This window comes from Pollicipes pollicipes, unplaced genomic scaffold, assembly GCF_011947565.3.
Source record: "Pollicipes pollicipes isolate AB1234 unplaced genomic scaffold, Ppol_2.1 Scaffold_1600;HRSCAF=1878_pilon_pilon_pilon, whole genome shotgun sequence".
NCBI classification, from domain to species: Eukaryota; Metazoa; Arthropoda; class Thecostraca; order Pollicipedomorpha; family Pollicipedidae; genus Pollicipes; species Pollicipes pollicipes.
This window is the reverse complement of record NW_023595962.1, coordinates 855019-867868: the sequence shown is the minus strand read 5'-3', so window position 1 is coordinate 867868 and position 12850 is coordinate 855019. Positions and strand designations below refer to the sequence as shown.

The 12850-nt window shown below is 53.9% G+C and overlaps 1 protein-coding gene across 1 annotated transcript in view; it reads left to right on the top strand.

The window, feature by feature from the left end:
• LOC119092275 (dipeptidyl peptidase 1) overlaps positions 1 to 12850 on the top strand; it is a 27312-nt gene that overhangs the window by 5750 nt on the left and 8712 nt on the right. The gene's annotated exons all lie outside the window — the stretch shown is intronic.

Below are 12850 nucleotides of genomic sequence, written 5' to 3'. Positions count from 1 at the left end.
TTCAAATCGGTCCACGCGCTCTAACAGCTCAACCCAGCTCAGCTCAGCTCAGTGCAAGCTCAGTGCAAGCTCAGTTCAGCTCCAGCTCCAGCTCAGGTCCCGTTCAGCCCCTGCCGACCGCGCACGATGAAGCGGCGCCGGGACCGCCGCCGGCAGCGGCTCCGGTCCAGTGACGTCAGCGGTGACGTCACCGGGACAGGAGGAGGCGGGCGGCGGCTTCGCCGGCTGGTTCGCGCGCCACTACGTCACGATCCAGATGTGCTGACGATCAACACTGCATTCCTCTGGTGGCTGGGCAGCACGGAGGCGGTCAGCAGCAGCCTGAACTACACATCCTGGACAGCGTCAGGGGCACCTTCGCCGAACTGATGCCGCTTGCTGGCGAAGATGCGCACCAAGACGACGGCGACGTTCATGCGCGGGACTCCCGTGAAAAGGCAAACGTAGGTAACAGTTACCCGTAAGCCATAGCGTGAGAACGTGACAGAAGACTGAACTCCAAGGTGAGAGCAGAGAACATGCATGGATAAAGCGTGCCTGTGCAATCCGGAGACGGCGATATTGTGACGTCATAATGCCACGAGCTATCTGTGGTGAAGTCGGCGCCCACCAGCTCTCAGAAGCAGTCTCCAGCAAAGAAAAATGGGCCTCCCGAGGCATGATGCTGACCGTATGTGCAATTATGTCAATTTTTGTGTGGAGCTACCGCAGGACCATGTGACATGGGTGGATCGTGTGGCGGGATGTAGTCGCTGCAGCTGGGATGTGAGGGATGACCCGGCACCGTAGCTCTCATGGCGAAGAGCTAGATTTGTGTTTGATTTACTACGCAAAGCGTGCAGACCTAAGCATGTAGTCCTGTGGTCCATGTAGACCTAAGCACATGTAGTCAATGGTCCTCATCACCTCTGCATGAATTCACACAAATATATTCATATTGTACCGCAAATGTCAGAATAGCAAATGCAGGAGCATAATATTGCACCACTTATCTAAACGTCAACAATAAATAACGACTGATCTTCTTTTGATATCCAATGCCATTATAGAGGGTACAGTGGAAAGTGTCTCGTTAGACAAGTCAAACTGAAACGTAAGGTTTACTGTGGTGTTTGGCGCTATTCCCTGCTTGAAACGGGGTAAAACAGTCCTTTGTTTTGTATTTCGTGTTTGGGGAATGTGTTGAGATTTGGAGTAAAACGAAATAAAAGAACGTGCCTTGCTTTCTGAAGTCATCAGTTTTTATCCCACACCACATTTCACCATGCTTTTAGTCAGGGGTCGCCACGCTTCATCACCATTGGGGCGGCGATCATCTGCCGACCCTAGCGGCGCGTGGTTACAGCGTAGCCTGCGTCTATCTACCGCTAGGTGGCCATAATACATTTAACTGAGGCCGTGGTTTTACGCTTCGCGGAGGAGGCACCACGCTGGAGCATAGGTCGATAAAGTCACGACGTACCGTACGACGTACGAATGTGACACGCAGGGTGATAACGGAGGTGAATGTTATCATTCTGTAGATGGTGTCGATGCGTCACAGAAGGAGAATCAAGTGTGCCCGAACATGTCTTCGGACTTTGGACCAAGTGTCTTCGGCCAAGTCTCACTGCTTAAGGATATGTCTTGCCAATAGCCTACCCGGGAAAGTTCCCTGGGGTGGTGTCGAGCGCTTATTAGTGGCACGCACCGTCTGAAGACCTGGCTAGCTTTGGGTTTTCCCGGGCACACTGGTTAAGACGCCAGGATGACTCCATGAATTTTGGTAATTTTTATTATTTTATTAGTTTTTATTTAAGTTAGTTATCAGCGACTCTGACCAAAACTGCACGAGGGACGCGAATGCTTTTAGGGAAGGAAATATCTGCCTGAGTGCACGCAATATTACTGTTCACAACTAAATTCCTCTCGATTTAAGATTTTGAGACCAGCTTCTGAAGAGAGACATTGGTCGCATTCTGGTTGACTCATACCACCGCTCGCAGCGGATTGGATGCTGATGGCTTGACGTGCTTCAATGACAGAACACTCTCCGACATCAGGCAGCGCGTCCTATGCCTTCAACCGCCCTGGCGGTCCAGATCAGGGCCAATCCTTACAAACACGACACGGGCAGTCCGCCGGTCCACCCTCGATGCCACGACACAGGTAGTCCGCCGGCCACCCTCGATGCCACGACACAGGCAGTCCGCCGGGCCACCCTCGATGCCACGACACAGACAGTCCCCGGGCCACCCTCGATGCCACGACACAGGTAGTCCGCCGGGCCACCCTCGATGCCACGACACAGGTAGTAGTCCGCCGGTCCACCACCCTCGATGCCACGACACAGGCAGTCCGCCGGTCCACCCTCGATGCCGCACAGACAGTCCGCCGGGCCACCCTCGATGCCACAACACAGGCAGTCCGCCGGTCCACCCTCGATGCCGCGACAAGACAGTCCGCTGGGCCACCCTCGATGCCACAACACAGGCAGTCCGCCGGGCCACCCTCGATGCATGACACAGACCGGTCCGCTGGGCCACCCTCGATGCCACGACACAGGTAGTCCGCCGGGCCACCCTCGATGCCCGACCGACCGGTCCGCTGGGCCACCCTCGATGCCACGACACAGGTAGTCCGCCGGGCCACCCTCGATGCCACGACACAGGTAGTCCGCCGGGCCACCCTCGATGCCACGACACAGACCGGTCCGCTGGGCCACCCTCGATGCCACGACACAGGTAGTCCGCCGGGCCACCCTCGATGCCACGACACAGACCGGTCCGCCAGTCCTTCGATGCCACGCGCCCGGCTGAACACATCGGGCCGGACCAGCCTACGGAGCTGCCGAAGCTCACATCGTCAGGCGCTGTTGGAGCTGTGCAGCTGCGAAGCCGGGTCACGAAGACCTGGCCCCGGTCCCTCCCCGTGCTGGCGTGGTATCGCAATCGGCAAATCTCCCACGCGGATCGAGCGAGAAACCAGACTGCGCTGACGCCACCGAGTTGCAAGACAACTACTTCAGGTCGTACGGCTATGTTGAAGAGGAACTGCGCCTCCGTGAGGCAGCATATGATCATATGGCATATGATCGAGCATATGGCAGCATATGGCATATGATCGAGGCGTTCATATCGTGCACACAGTGCACACTTTCATTTATTCATAAAATCTGATGTGTCATTGCAGCGAGCTCCAAAAGCAGCCAAGGCCACTTTCACGTCCACCGAAGCCAGAGCTATGAAAAGACGTGTTTTAAAGGTGACTTAGCATTATATCACATACAACAGAACTAACTGACTATGAAAAGCGTAAGCAACGCTCTTACAGGTGCAGACGCTTCTCGGAGTTCACCGGCGGGGTGACGTCACATCGCAGCCGATGCCTGACGTCACTCCTCAGCTAATGAGCTTCGCGGGCTCACGTCAGCGCTGCGGCGCCGCGGATCGGCTACACGTCACAAACGTCGCTGGCAGCTGCTGTCGGTGACGTCACCCGGCCAACAGCTGCTGTCAGTGACGTCATCCGGCCGAGCGTCGCCGATGACGTCACGCGGTGACGTCGAGAGCGCGCGGTCGACGCAGACCGCACTCGCCGCTCCAGCTGCGGCTCCTGCTGCGCCAGCCAGCCGGACTGGTCGAACTCCGGGAAGAAGAAACCGATCTCGCGGGCGGGCCGACTCTGGCGAGTCTGGAGGCACAAGCGGGACTCGTTGAGGTTGGTCAGCGGGGTTCGGTGAGGTCGGTCAGCGCGGTTCGGTGAAGTCGGCCAGCGGGGTTCGGTGAAGTCGGCCAGCGGGGTTCGGTGAGATCGGTCAACTAGTTCCGGTGAGGTCGGACAGCGGGATCCGGTAAGGCGGTCAGCGAGGATTGAAGCAGGCCAAGATCAATGCGCACACGGATCTCTGCCGTTTCCAGACCTTCCGTGGAGCAAACGGCCAGCATCTGCAGGCGTTGCAGGCATTCATCCTGAACTTCCCACCACAGCACGGAGGCCGCCTTAATCCACCACGGGAACCACGTGGCCATCTCTTCAGATCCCCGATCCGTGAAGTCACGGGAGCACGCTGAGAGCACCTGCCGTCCAAAGCCGCCACACAGCAATCGGCTCGTGCGGCAGCAGGCCGGGCTCTTCCACCAAGAGAGACCGGGACACCGCCAGGACGACGAAGATGGCGCTGCTACGCCCGAGCTGAAGTCCCACCGCTACGGGGCAGGGTCCGCCTGGAGCTGAGCCCTGGGGGCTGACCTGACCTGACCTGATCTGCGTCCGTCCTGAGCATTGGAGGGCGCTCCTGCCCTTGACTCATGCAGGCCGTTCCCGCCTGACCTGAGTCGCGCGGGTCGCTCCCGCCCTGACCTGAGCCGCACAGTTCGCTCCCGCCCTGACACCCCTGAGCCGTGCAGGTCGCTCCCGCCCTGACCTGAGCCGCACAGTTCGCTCCCGCCCTGACCTGACCTGAGCCGTGCAGGTCGCTCCCGCTGACCTGACCTGAGTCAATGCAGGCCGTTCCCCCCCCTGACCGAGTCGCGCGGATCGCTCCCGCCCTGACCTGAGCCGCACAGTTCGCTCCCCGCCCTGACCTGACCTGAGCCGTGCAGGTCGCTCGCCATCCCGCCCTGACCTGAGCCGCACAGTTCGCTCCCGCCCTGACCTGACCTGAGCCGTGTAGGTCGCTCCGCCCTGACCTGAGCCGCGCAGTTCGCTCTCGCCCTGACCTGAGCCGCGCAGTTCGCTTTCGTCCTGACCCGAGCCGCGCAGTTCGCTCCCCGCCCTGAGCTGACCTGAGCCGCGCAGGTCGCTCCCAACCCCTAACCTGACCTGAGCCGCGCGGGTCTCTCCCATCCCTAACCTGACCTGAGTCGCGCGGTTCGCTCTCGCCCTGACCCGAGTTCGCCAGTCGCCCCCGTCAACCTGCCCTGAGCCGCGCAGTTCGCTCCCGTCCCTAACCTGACCTGAGCCGCGCAGGTCGCTCCCACCCCTAACCTGACCTGAGCCGCGCAGTTCGCTCTCGCCCTGAGCTGACCTGAGCCGTGTAGGCCGTTCCTGGTGTCGGTCAGGCCGTAGCGGGCCCGCAGGCTGTCCGGCCGCTCGTACACCGGCCCGGAACACCTATGGTCGGTCCCATCAGTGGCGCCAGGCGGTGATCGCGTCCTCGCGCGCCAGCACGTGCGCCCAGATTGGCCCCGCTGCCGGCGCACGACCGCCAATCAGCGGGCTCAGAAGGATGGCTTTGTACAAGTAAGCCAGGCAGAGGACAGGTTTGTGGTATAGTTGGTGCACACCAGCTAGAGAAGCTGTATGGAAGGTTAAGCTGGTGCTCAGCGGGGCAGGCCGCAATACAGGTGCAGTAGCGATGAGTACAGTACAATCAAAAATGTACACAGCAGGTAATGCAGCAATGCCACTAACAGTAAGCAATGACCCTGCCTGGTCATGTGAGAGAGAATCGGACAGCACCCCACGCACCGTGACGACACAGGCACAAATGACCACCTTTCGTCCTTGACCTCGGGAATCAAGGTCACCACCTCAACCAGACACAGAAAAAGCCAATCCAGCACTGCTCTTTATATGCTGGTGGCCATTGAAACCCTTGCCACGACGTGACACCAAGCGTACAACCACGTATCTCATTGTTAACGTCATCACCTATCTCTACATCCTGACAAAGGCAACAGAGCCGACGACCCGGACACCACGGGACCTATCACCTGGACGAAAGACCACAGTTAGGCCACAGGCCAACATTAAGTTCAGTTAGGCCTTGACATGGCGACGACGATCATTTGGGCTTAAAGGCACGCGGACTGTCCTGTCCACATGGCGCCCAGACCAGCCTTGACAAAATGCTGCCCGCCCATCCCCTGACCTTTGCACGAGGTCACCACCGCGGCGCTGACCTTGACATGAACGTGACGAGCCGGCGGTGGAAGGTCACCACCGCGGCGCTGACCTTGACATGAATGTGACGAGCCGGCGGTGGAAGAAGCGGCCTCGATGCTCGGCGTAGAACAGCTCGGCCCGCTCCCGGCTCAGTGTCAGCTGGCGGCTCCGGGGCAGCAGGAAGCCGCTCTGCAGTAGCCTCGCTCGGACGGCCTGACGACATACGCCCCGAGGCGGGCCGGGGTCACAACAGCGAGCCGGGGTCACGGCGGCGGGCTGGGGTCACAGCGGCGGGCCGGGGTCACGGCGGCGGGCCGGGGTCACTGCGGCGGGCCGGGGTCACGGCGGCGAACCGGGGTCACGGCGGCGGACCGGGGTCACGGCGGCGGGCCGGGGTCACGGCGGCGGGCCGGGGGCATAGTGGCAGGCTGAGGTCGCAGCCGAGGGGTGAAGGGTGATGGTTATGCACAGCAGGTTCGGAAGACAACCCACCATGAAACCTGGTGAAGGAGAAGCCTGAAGTCAGCACAGTGGGGACTTGTGGCCCCCAAAGAATCAGACAGCCGTCAGGGCTGGAGGTCAGGTGGGGAGGAGAGGTTGGATGAGGAGATTGCTGTAAAAATGCACATTTGACATGGAGCTGACTGTGTAAGAGGTGAAATACTCTCAAGCCACTAGTAACCAAATCAGAAAACAACACTAGAAAGCAAATCACCAGCAATCATTAACACTTACATGCCTTCAAGACCAGAAAAACAGGAAGAGGCCCCTGGGAAGAACTGAGACCTGATGCATGCAAGGGAGGGTCAGACAGAACATGTTAAAGTTGTCCAATAGGGTGGGTGAGGAGCACAATATCACATCAATTTGTTGTTGTTTATTGGAGTTTAGGGGCATGCCAACTGCAATATCACATCAGGTTTGAGGGTTGAAACACTTGCATTTACTTAAGCCACTACTGCCATCTCCAATAACCAATTACTTGAGTTGGCAAGCATTTCAGATTTTCAAGAGGATGGTAACCAACAAAACACCAAAACACATATAATGGCACAGAAGCGTTCACGTGGCAGTGCTGTGAATAACAAAACCCACTGCAACTTGCTAAGGGGTCATTATCACCCATAGCAACAACACACAGCAACACACCTCCACAAAGAGTGGGATCCTAGTTATATCTGGTTTGAATATAGCCAGTGTAAGCTGCAGCTGGGCTGGGGCCATTCCACTCCACCATGGGTAGAACAAGACCTGAAACAGAACTGGCTTTAGAAAACATACAGGGTAAAATGCCGCAAGGTGCCTGAAAGAGTCAGTTCAAATTGTGGCAAATACCACATATTTTCTGTAAATTTCCAACATAATTAAACCATAAAATAGATATCACAGTTAATAGTAATGCAAGCAATTGTATGTAGCAGTGGCACAAATCAACAATGTAGGGTGGTGGTAATCTGGCAATGGGATATATTGCACAACATTACTGAGGATCGGCCTACACTTTTAGAGAAATATTATGACAATGTACTAACATCACAGATGAAATGATGATTCTGACTGAGGTCCTGGTCTAGAGAAGCATGTGTACCTTAAATATCTGCATGTGCTGACTGGTGACCACTGCCTACTATGATAGTTTATACCACATACTGCAGTTTTAAGCAAAGTTGTGCGTGCACATACACCAGTCCCTCTGCAATCTTACAGTATCAGAGAGGGAGTATGGAACCTTAGGTGGGATTAGATGTAAGGTAGGTGTGATCCTACCCTTTACCATATTTCTATTGCTTCCTACAAAACATTATTTTCTAAAGCCAGTAGACTGTGCACTGGATAAGCAAAGGTCCCCTCAATACTCAAGTTTTAATTATGCTAAAGAAAACGTGTGGACCACAATAACACGACGCATGAGAGAAACAATCAGCCACAGCAACCAGGCCATGTAACAGCATACCGAGGAGATCCGTTATCATAACGTTATGCATATATACATACATACGCATGTATGTATACATTACATACCCAACAGCACTCACAACCCACAGCCCCTCAACGTCATGCGCGCATGGTGAATGCCCCAAGCGCCCCCGGTAACCCAAAATTGGGCATTCTTGTGTTTGACACAGTTGCGCAGGATTTGAACCAGCCAATGTGATGGACAGGTGGAACTTATTTTTTTAGTACTTCTGTACCATTTAATATGAGTACTTTGGTAGCAGGAATTAAGTTGGCATGGAAAAAGTAAGTACGTGCGAAGCTGTTTGTAGGCAAATTTCTGCAGCCCGTTAGGTCCATTTAGCAAAGGTATGCGCGCACAAGTTGGTCAGCAGTACCCTAACAAGCTGTAAAGGGGGAGTAATGAGGACCGTTTCCGGACGCATCGATCAACCCCATCCAAGCGATGTTTCCAACACAAGTACTCCGAACCACGGAATTTTCACGTCACGACTTCAATACAGCGTTGGTTGCCGTTGTTGTTTGGTTCAACACGGTTGCCCTTACAATGCAAGAGTTTTGAGCGCAAGAACTTCTAATGCATAAACTCCCACGCGACAGCAAGTCTAACTATAACGCATTTGCGCGGGATTACTTTCTATATGCGACAAAATTTCTAACACAAAACTTCTACACGACACTGATTTTAATGCAGTAACTTATAACGTGTAAACATCTGCGTGACAGAAGTGTTAACGCAAAGACTTCTACACGACATCACTTCAGCACCAGAAATGTTTTAACGCAAAAGCTTACCCGCGACATTTCTTCTAACGCAAGGACTTATGCAGAACCTTCTAACTCAGCGAACTTTTAACACAAGAACTTCCGCACGACATTACTTGCACGCGACAAGACTTCTACCACATAAACTTGTACTCGATCCGCTTCTTATGCAAACTTTTTTCTAACGCATAAACCTATATGCAACAAAGGTATCGTGCAACTCTTTTACACGCAGTTTTTATTCATGTGATTAAAGGTCTAACGCAAAACGTTATGCACAACATTGCGTCTTATGCAAAAGCTTCTAACGCATAAAATCATCCAATGCAAACCTTTCATACTTGCCTCTGGTGTCACGTGAGCTGCTAAACAGCAAGACATCAACACAGCCAGGGCTAGATACAAGGGGCTCTGGGGGCTTAGCTCCCTTCATGGATCGGAGGCCCCGTCGCTTGACCCCTGATGCCCGAAAGGCTCGTAGGGCTAACCGGGGTTTTGGGGCCTCTGGAGCATTATCGGGCGCTGTCTGTCAGTAAGAGGTCCCAAAACTTATAAGGTGACCCCGATACTTAACGGGAAACCGATGCTGGGCAGCTACCTATATGCCAAACAGTATCATTAGCGAAACCGAAGCGCGTCGGAGAGCCTTCTTCGGCGTCGCTCAGGGGCTCCTGATTTATTCAGGGGCCCCTCTACCGACCATGGCGTCCCGGCACTATAACTGAACAAGAACAGGGCTATGACCCTCGAATGCCAGTAATGGGGCCCACAACTGCTTCACTCGGGGCCCCTGAGGCAAAGGGAAACCCCTCTCTCGACTTTGGAGCCCCTCTCTTGACCTGGGAGTACCTCCCTCGACCTGAGAATCCCTCTCGCGACCTGGGAACCCCTTTCTTGACCTGGGAGCCCCTCTCTCGACCTAGAAGTCCTTCTCTCGACCTGGGAGACCCTCTCGCGACAGAGGACCCTCTCTCTTGACCTGGGAGTTCCTCTCTCGACCTGGGAGCCTTCTCTAGACCTGGGAGTTCCAGAGTTACTGAGCAGGATCTCTCCTACCATGCCAGACGGAGGCTTCTGTGTCAGCCATGGGGTCTATTAGCCGAATAAAGAAGTGGTAAGTGTTCAAGAATGTCGATGACAGAGCCTCCTGCGTCACGCGGATGACTTTGAGACAGCGGCGTGGTTTCCGATTCAGTTGTCAGTGCTCCAGTCCGACCCCCCCCCTCAGCCCCAATTTGGGCTCCAGCACGCAAAAATTTTAAAAAGCAACTATGCCAGATCCGGAGAAAGCTATATTTGTCGGCTATTGGGAAGGGAGACGTCACTTCCTGGTTCTGACCAACAGTAAAACGTTGGAAGTGGTAGTGAGAAGAGAATCCCAGAAGTGAAAAAGGAGGGCTAGGCCTTGCAGAGGCGGTGAGAGAGCTCTGTCGGTGAGAAACGCTAAGGTCCAGACTTTGGAACACACTCCCCGTACCTTAAATGGGAGTCCATTCACGTTATTCCGGTTAGACGTTCTGGGGTCAAAAATTTTGTCGCCCAGCAGTTCATGCATTAGAAAATCTTGTGTCAGAAGCAATGTCGCGTATAATTCTTTGCGTTAGAAGTTTTACCGCGTAGAAGCTTAAGCGTTTAAAGCCTATGCGTCAGAAAGTTTTGCATTACAGCTTTTCACGTTCGAAGTTCTCGAATCAGAAGTTTTCACTTCAAATGTTTTGTCGCCTGAGAGTGATTACACGTAGAAGTTTTGTTTCATAGAAGTTTATGAGTTATAGTCTTTTGCATTAGAATGAAGGGCGCGTTGAATTTTTGGGTTAGAGGCTTTGTTGTGTAGAAATAAAGGCACGTATAAGTTTTTGTGTTAGAAGTGGATTCTATGTGGATTCACTCAAGGTCCGTATCCCGAAGACCTTCAAGTGTTGGGCAAAAGCATTAGTGCCCCCGTAAATCGGCAGGTACTGAGTGGGGCACACATTTTTGGGAAAACTGCAAGCAGGGTGGTGAGTATCGGTTGTTCGCGAAGATGACCCCCTTTGACATTTCGCGAAGATGCTTCAGTAAATATCACACGTGATGATGAGCTTCGATTCAATAAACTGGAATGAGCCACATCCATGCTAATTTTGAAATTATTGACATAAAAGGTGGCCACCCAGATATAAATCTGTAGTTTTGTATCCTAATCCAAGATTAAGGCCTTTGAAAATGAGGATGAAGGGGAAACGCGTATTTGAATGCAAGTGGAAAGGGATGGGTAGATGCTGAATACAGCTAAAAGGAGCTGGCAAGTGAATGCGTATGGCCACAGCCTGACTGGTAGCGATAATTTAGTCAAGGAGACCTTACCCGCCAAGGCCTCTACTTTGCTCACGGCACGTCCACGTGGGCGGATGCCGGTGCAGCTCCCGCGCCAAATCTAGATAAAATGGCGCCAAACACCCGAACCTCGCCTCCGCACCGTGAGAGAACGCCACCGAAGCTTCCGGGGGGGGGGGGGGGGGCAGATAGCCGTGCAGCGCACGGACTTGCACAGTCACTCCTCGTGATGAAGTGCGTGTCAAGTCCACAGGTGCAACTGTCGCAGAGTCTGTGGCTGGGAGGATGCGCTGGTTCCAATGTCATCCCCTCTAAGGAGGCGGGCTTATCCGTGCATCAAGTCAAGACAAATCCCCTCTCAGCGTTCTCCGATCGTCAAAATGGCGATGAGATGACCTAAAAATTTCAGACCAATGTTGCAGAGCCAACAGAAGGTCTTACGGCGTGCATCGTCGGTTGCTGATCTTGGAGCTTTCCCTGGAGTCTCAACTGTCACAGGTCTGCCCTGGCAAAACGGGCGAGCAGCCAGGCCACCCAGCCAGCCCCAGACGAGTCCTGCCCAAACACACCGGACCAACCAATGCAAACATCGCCTCGAGAGCAGCAGGGTCACAAGATCCATCAAATGCTTGTTCAATATTACGGTGACATCGACGCAATGTGGAATGCATGACAATGCAATTCTCTGAATGTCACGGTATGAAGTGAGAGGCAAATATAATATTTTGGAGGACTTCACAAGTCAGACAAGGACTATTACTTACACGAGTGAAAAGGCAGCTACGGAGCCCTCGGAGATATTTGCCGCTCTTCGTCAGTATGTGGAGTTGATAACCAAGGGAAAGACGTCAAAGCTGTGAAAGACAAGACAGTAGTATTGGCCTTATTCTTCGGTAAAAACCAGGAGAATGAAGATATAGTTAGGTTAACATTTCAGCAGTATGCCTTTATCGAAACAATAGCGGAATTAAATTCAGCGTTCAAAGCTGCAGCGTTCAAAGCTGTCCAAGTCTTGAACGCTGCAGCGATGAAACAGCCGGTACAAAATATATGACAAAACATGCACACAAAGATCACCAAAGGATGTCTCTACGGGTGCCAAGCCATACGCGGGGAGAGACAGCGCAGCATGAGGAAAGGGTGCAGCTATGTATGTGGTCACACTTGACATGTACCCTGCAGATGGAGGGAGGTGGCGGGGCTAGTGGTTCTGTCGGCATTTTGTTGAGCGAACACAGCATGGACACATGACATGTAACCATCTGTACCGAAGGCGGGTGCCCGAGCTCTGTTTCACACTGGCTTCACTTGGCGGGCGGTAATCATGCCCTGACGGCCGGTGGCGCGGGTGTAGACCAGCACCAGTAGCATGCGGCGCTGTGAGCCGGATCCTCGGGCCTCGGGCAGGATCCTCGGGCCTCCAGCTACGATCCTCGGGCCTTGGGCCAGGATCCTCGGTTCTCGAGCTAGGATCCTCGGGCCTCGGGCAGAATCCTCGGGCCTCGAGCTAGGATCCTCGGGCCTCGGGCCTCGCGCTTGGATTCTCGAGCCTCGGGCCTCGGGCCTCGGACTAGGATCCTCAGCTAGGTCTGGATCTAGCTCCCCCTACCCCAGCCTTCGTGGTATTTTATGACCCTTTTCGCGAGTCATTGACGTAATTTGTAATGACCTTCAGTTCATAGCCACTTCATGATCCAGACCTAAGTCGTAATCACTTGAGGTGATATTTCTGTGCTTTATCCCTGTTTCCATGCAGTACACCTCGCTTGATTTCGTGCTTGGAGACACTTCTGTTTTTAGAAATCTTAGAATGTTGAGCAAACTGTGACTGAAGCGGTCTCACATAAAGGGTATTGGTCTGAACAAGCATTTTTGAGCTTGGACACAGATTTCGAAACAGAAACGTGGGTGACTCTTGCCGGCGGGAACGGTTGGAACGAGTCGC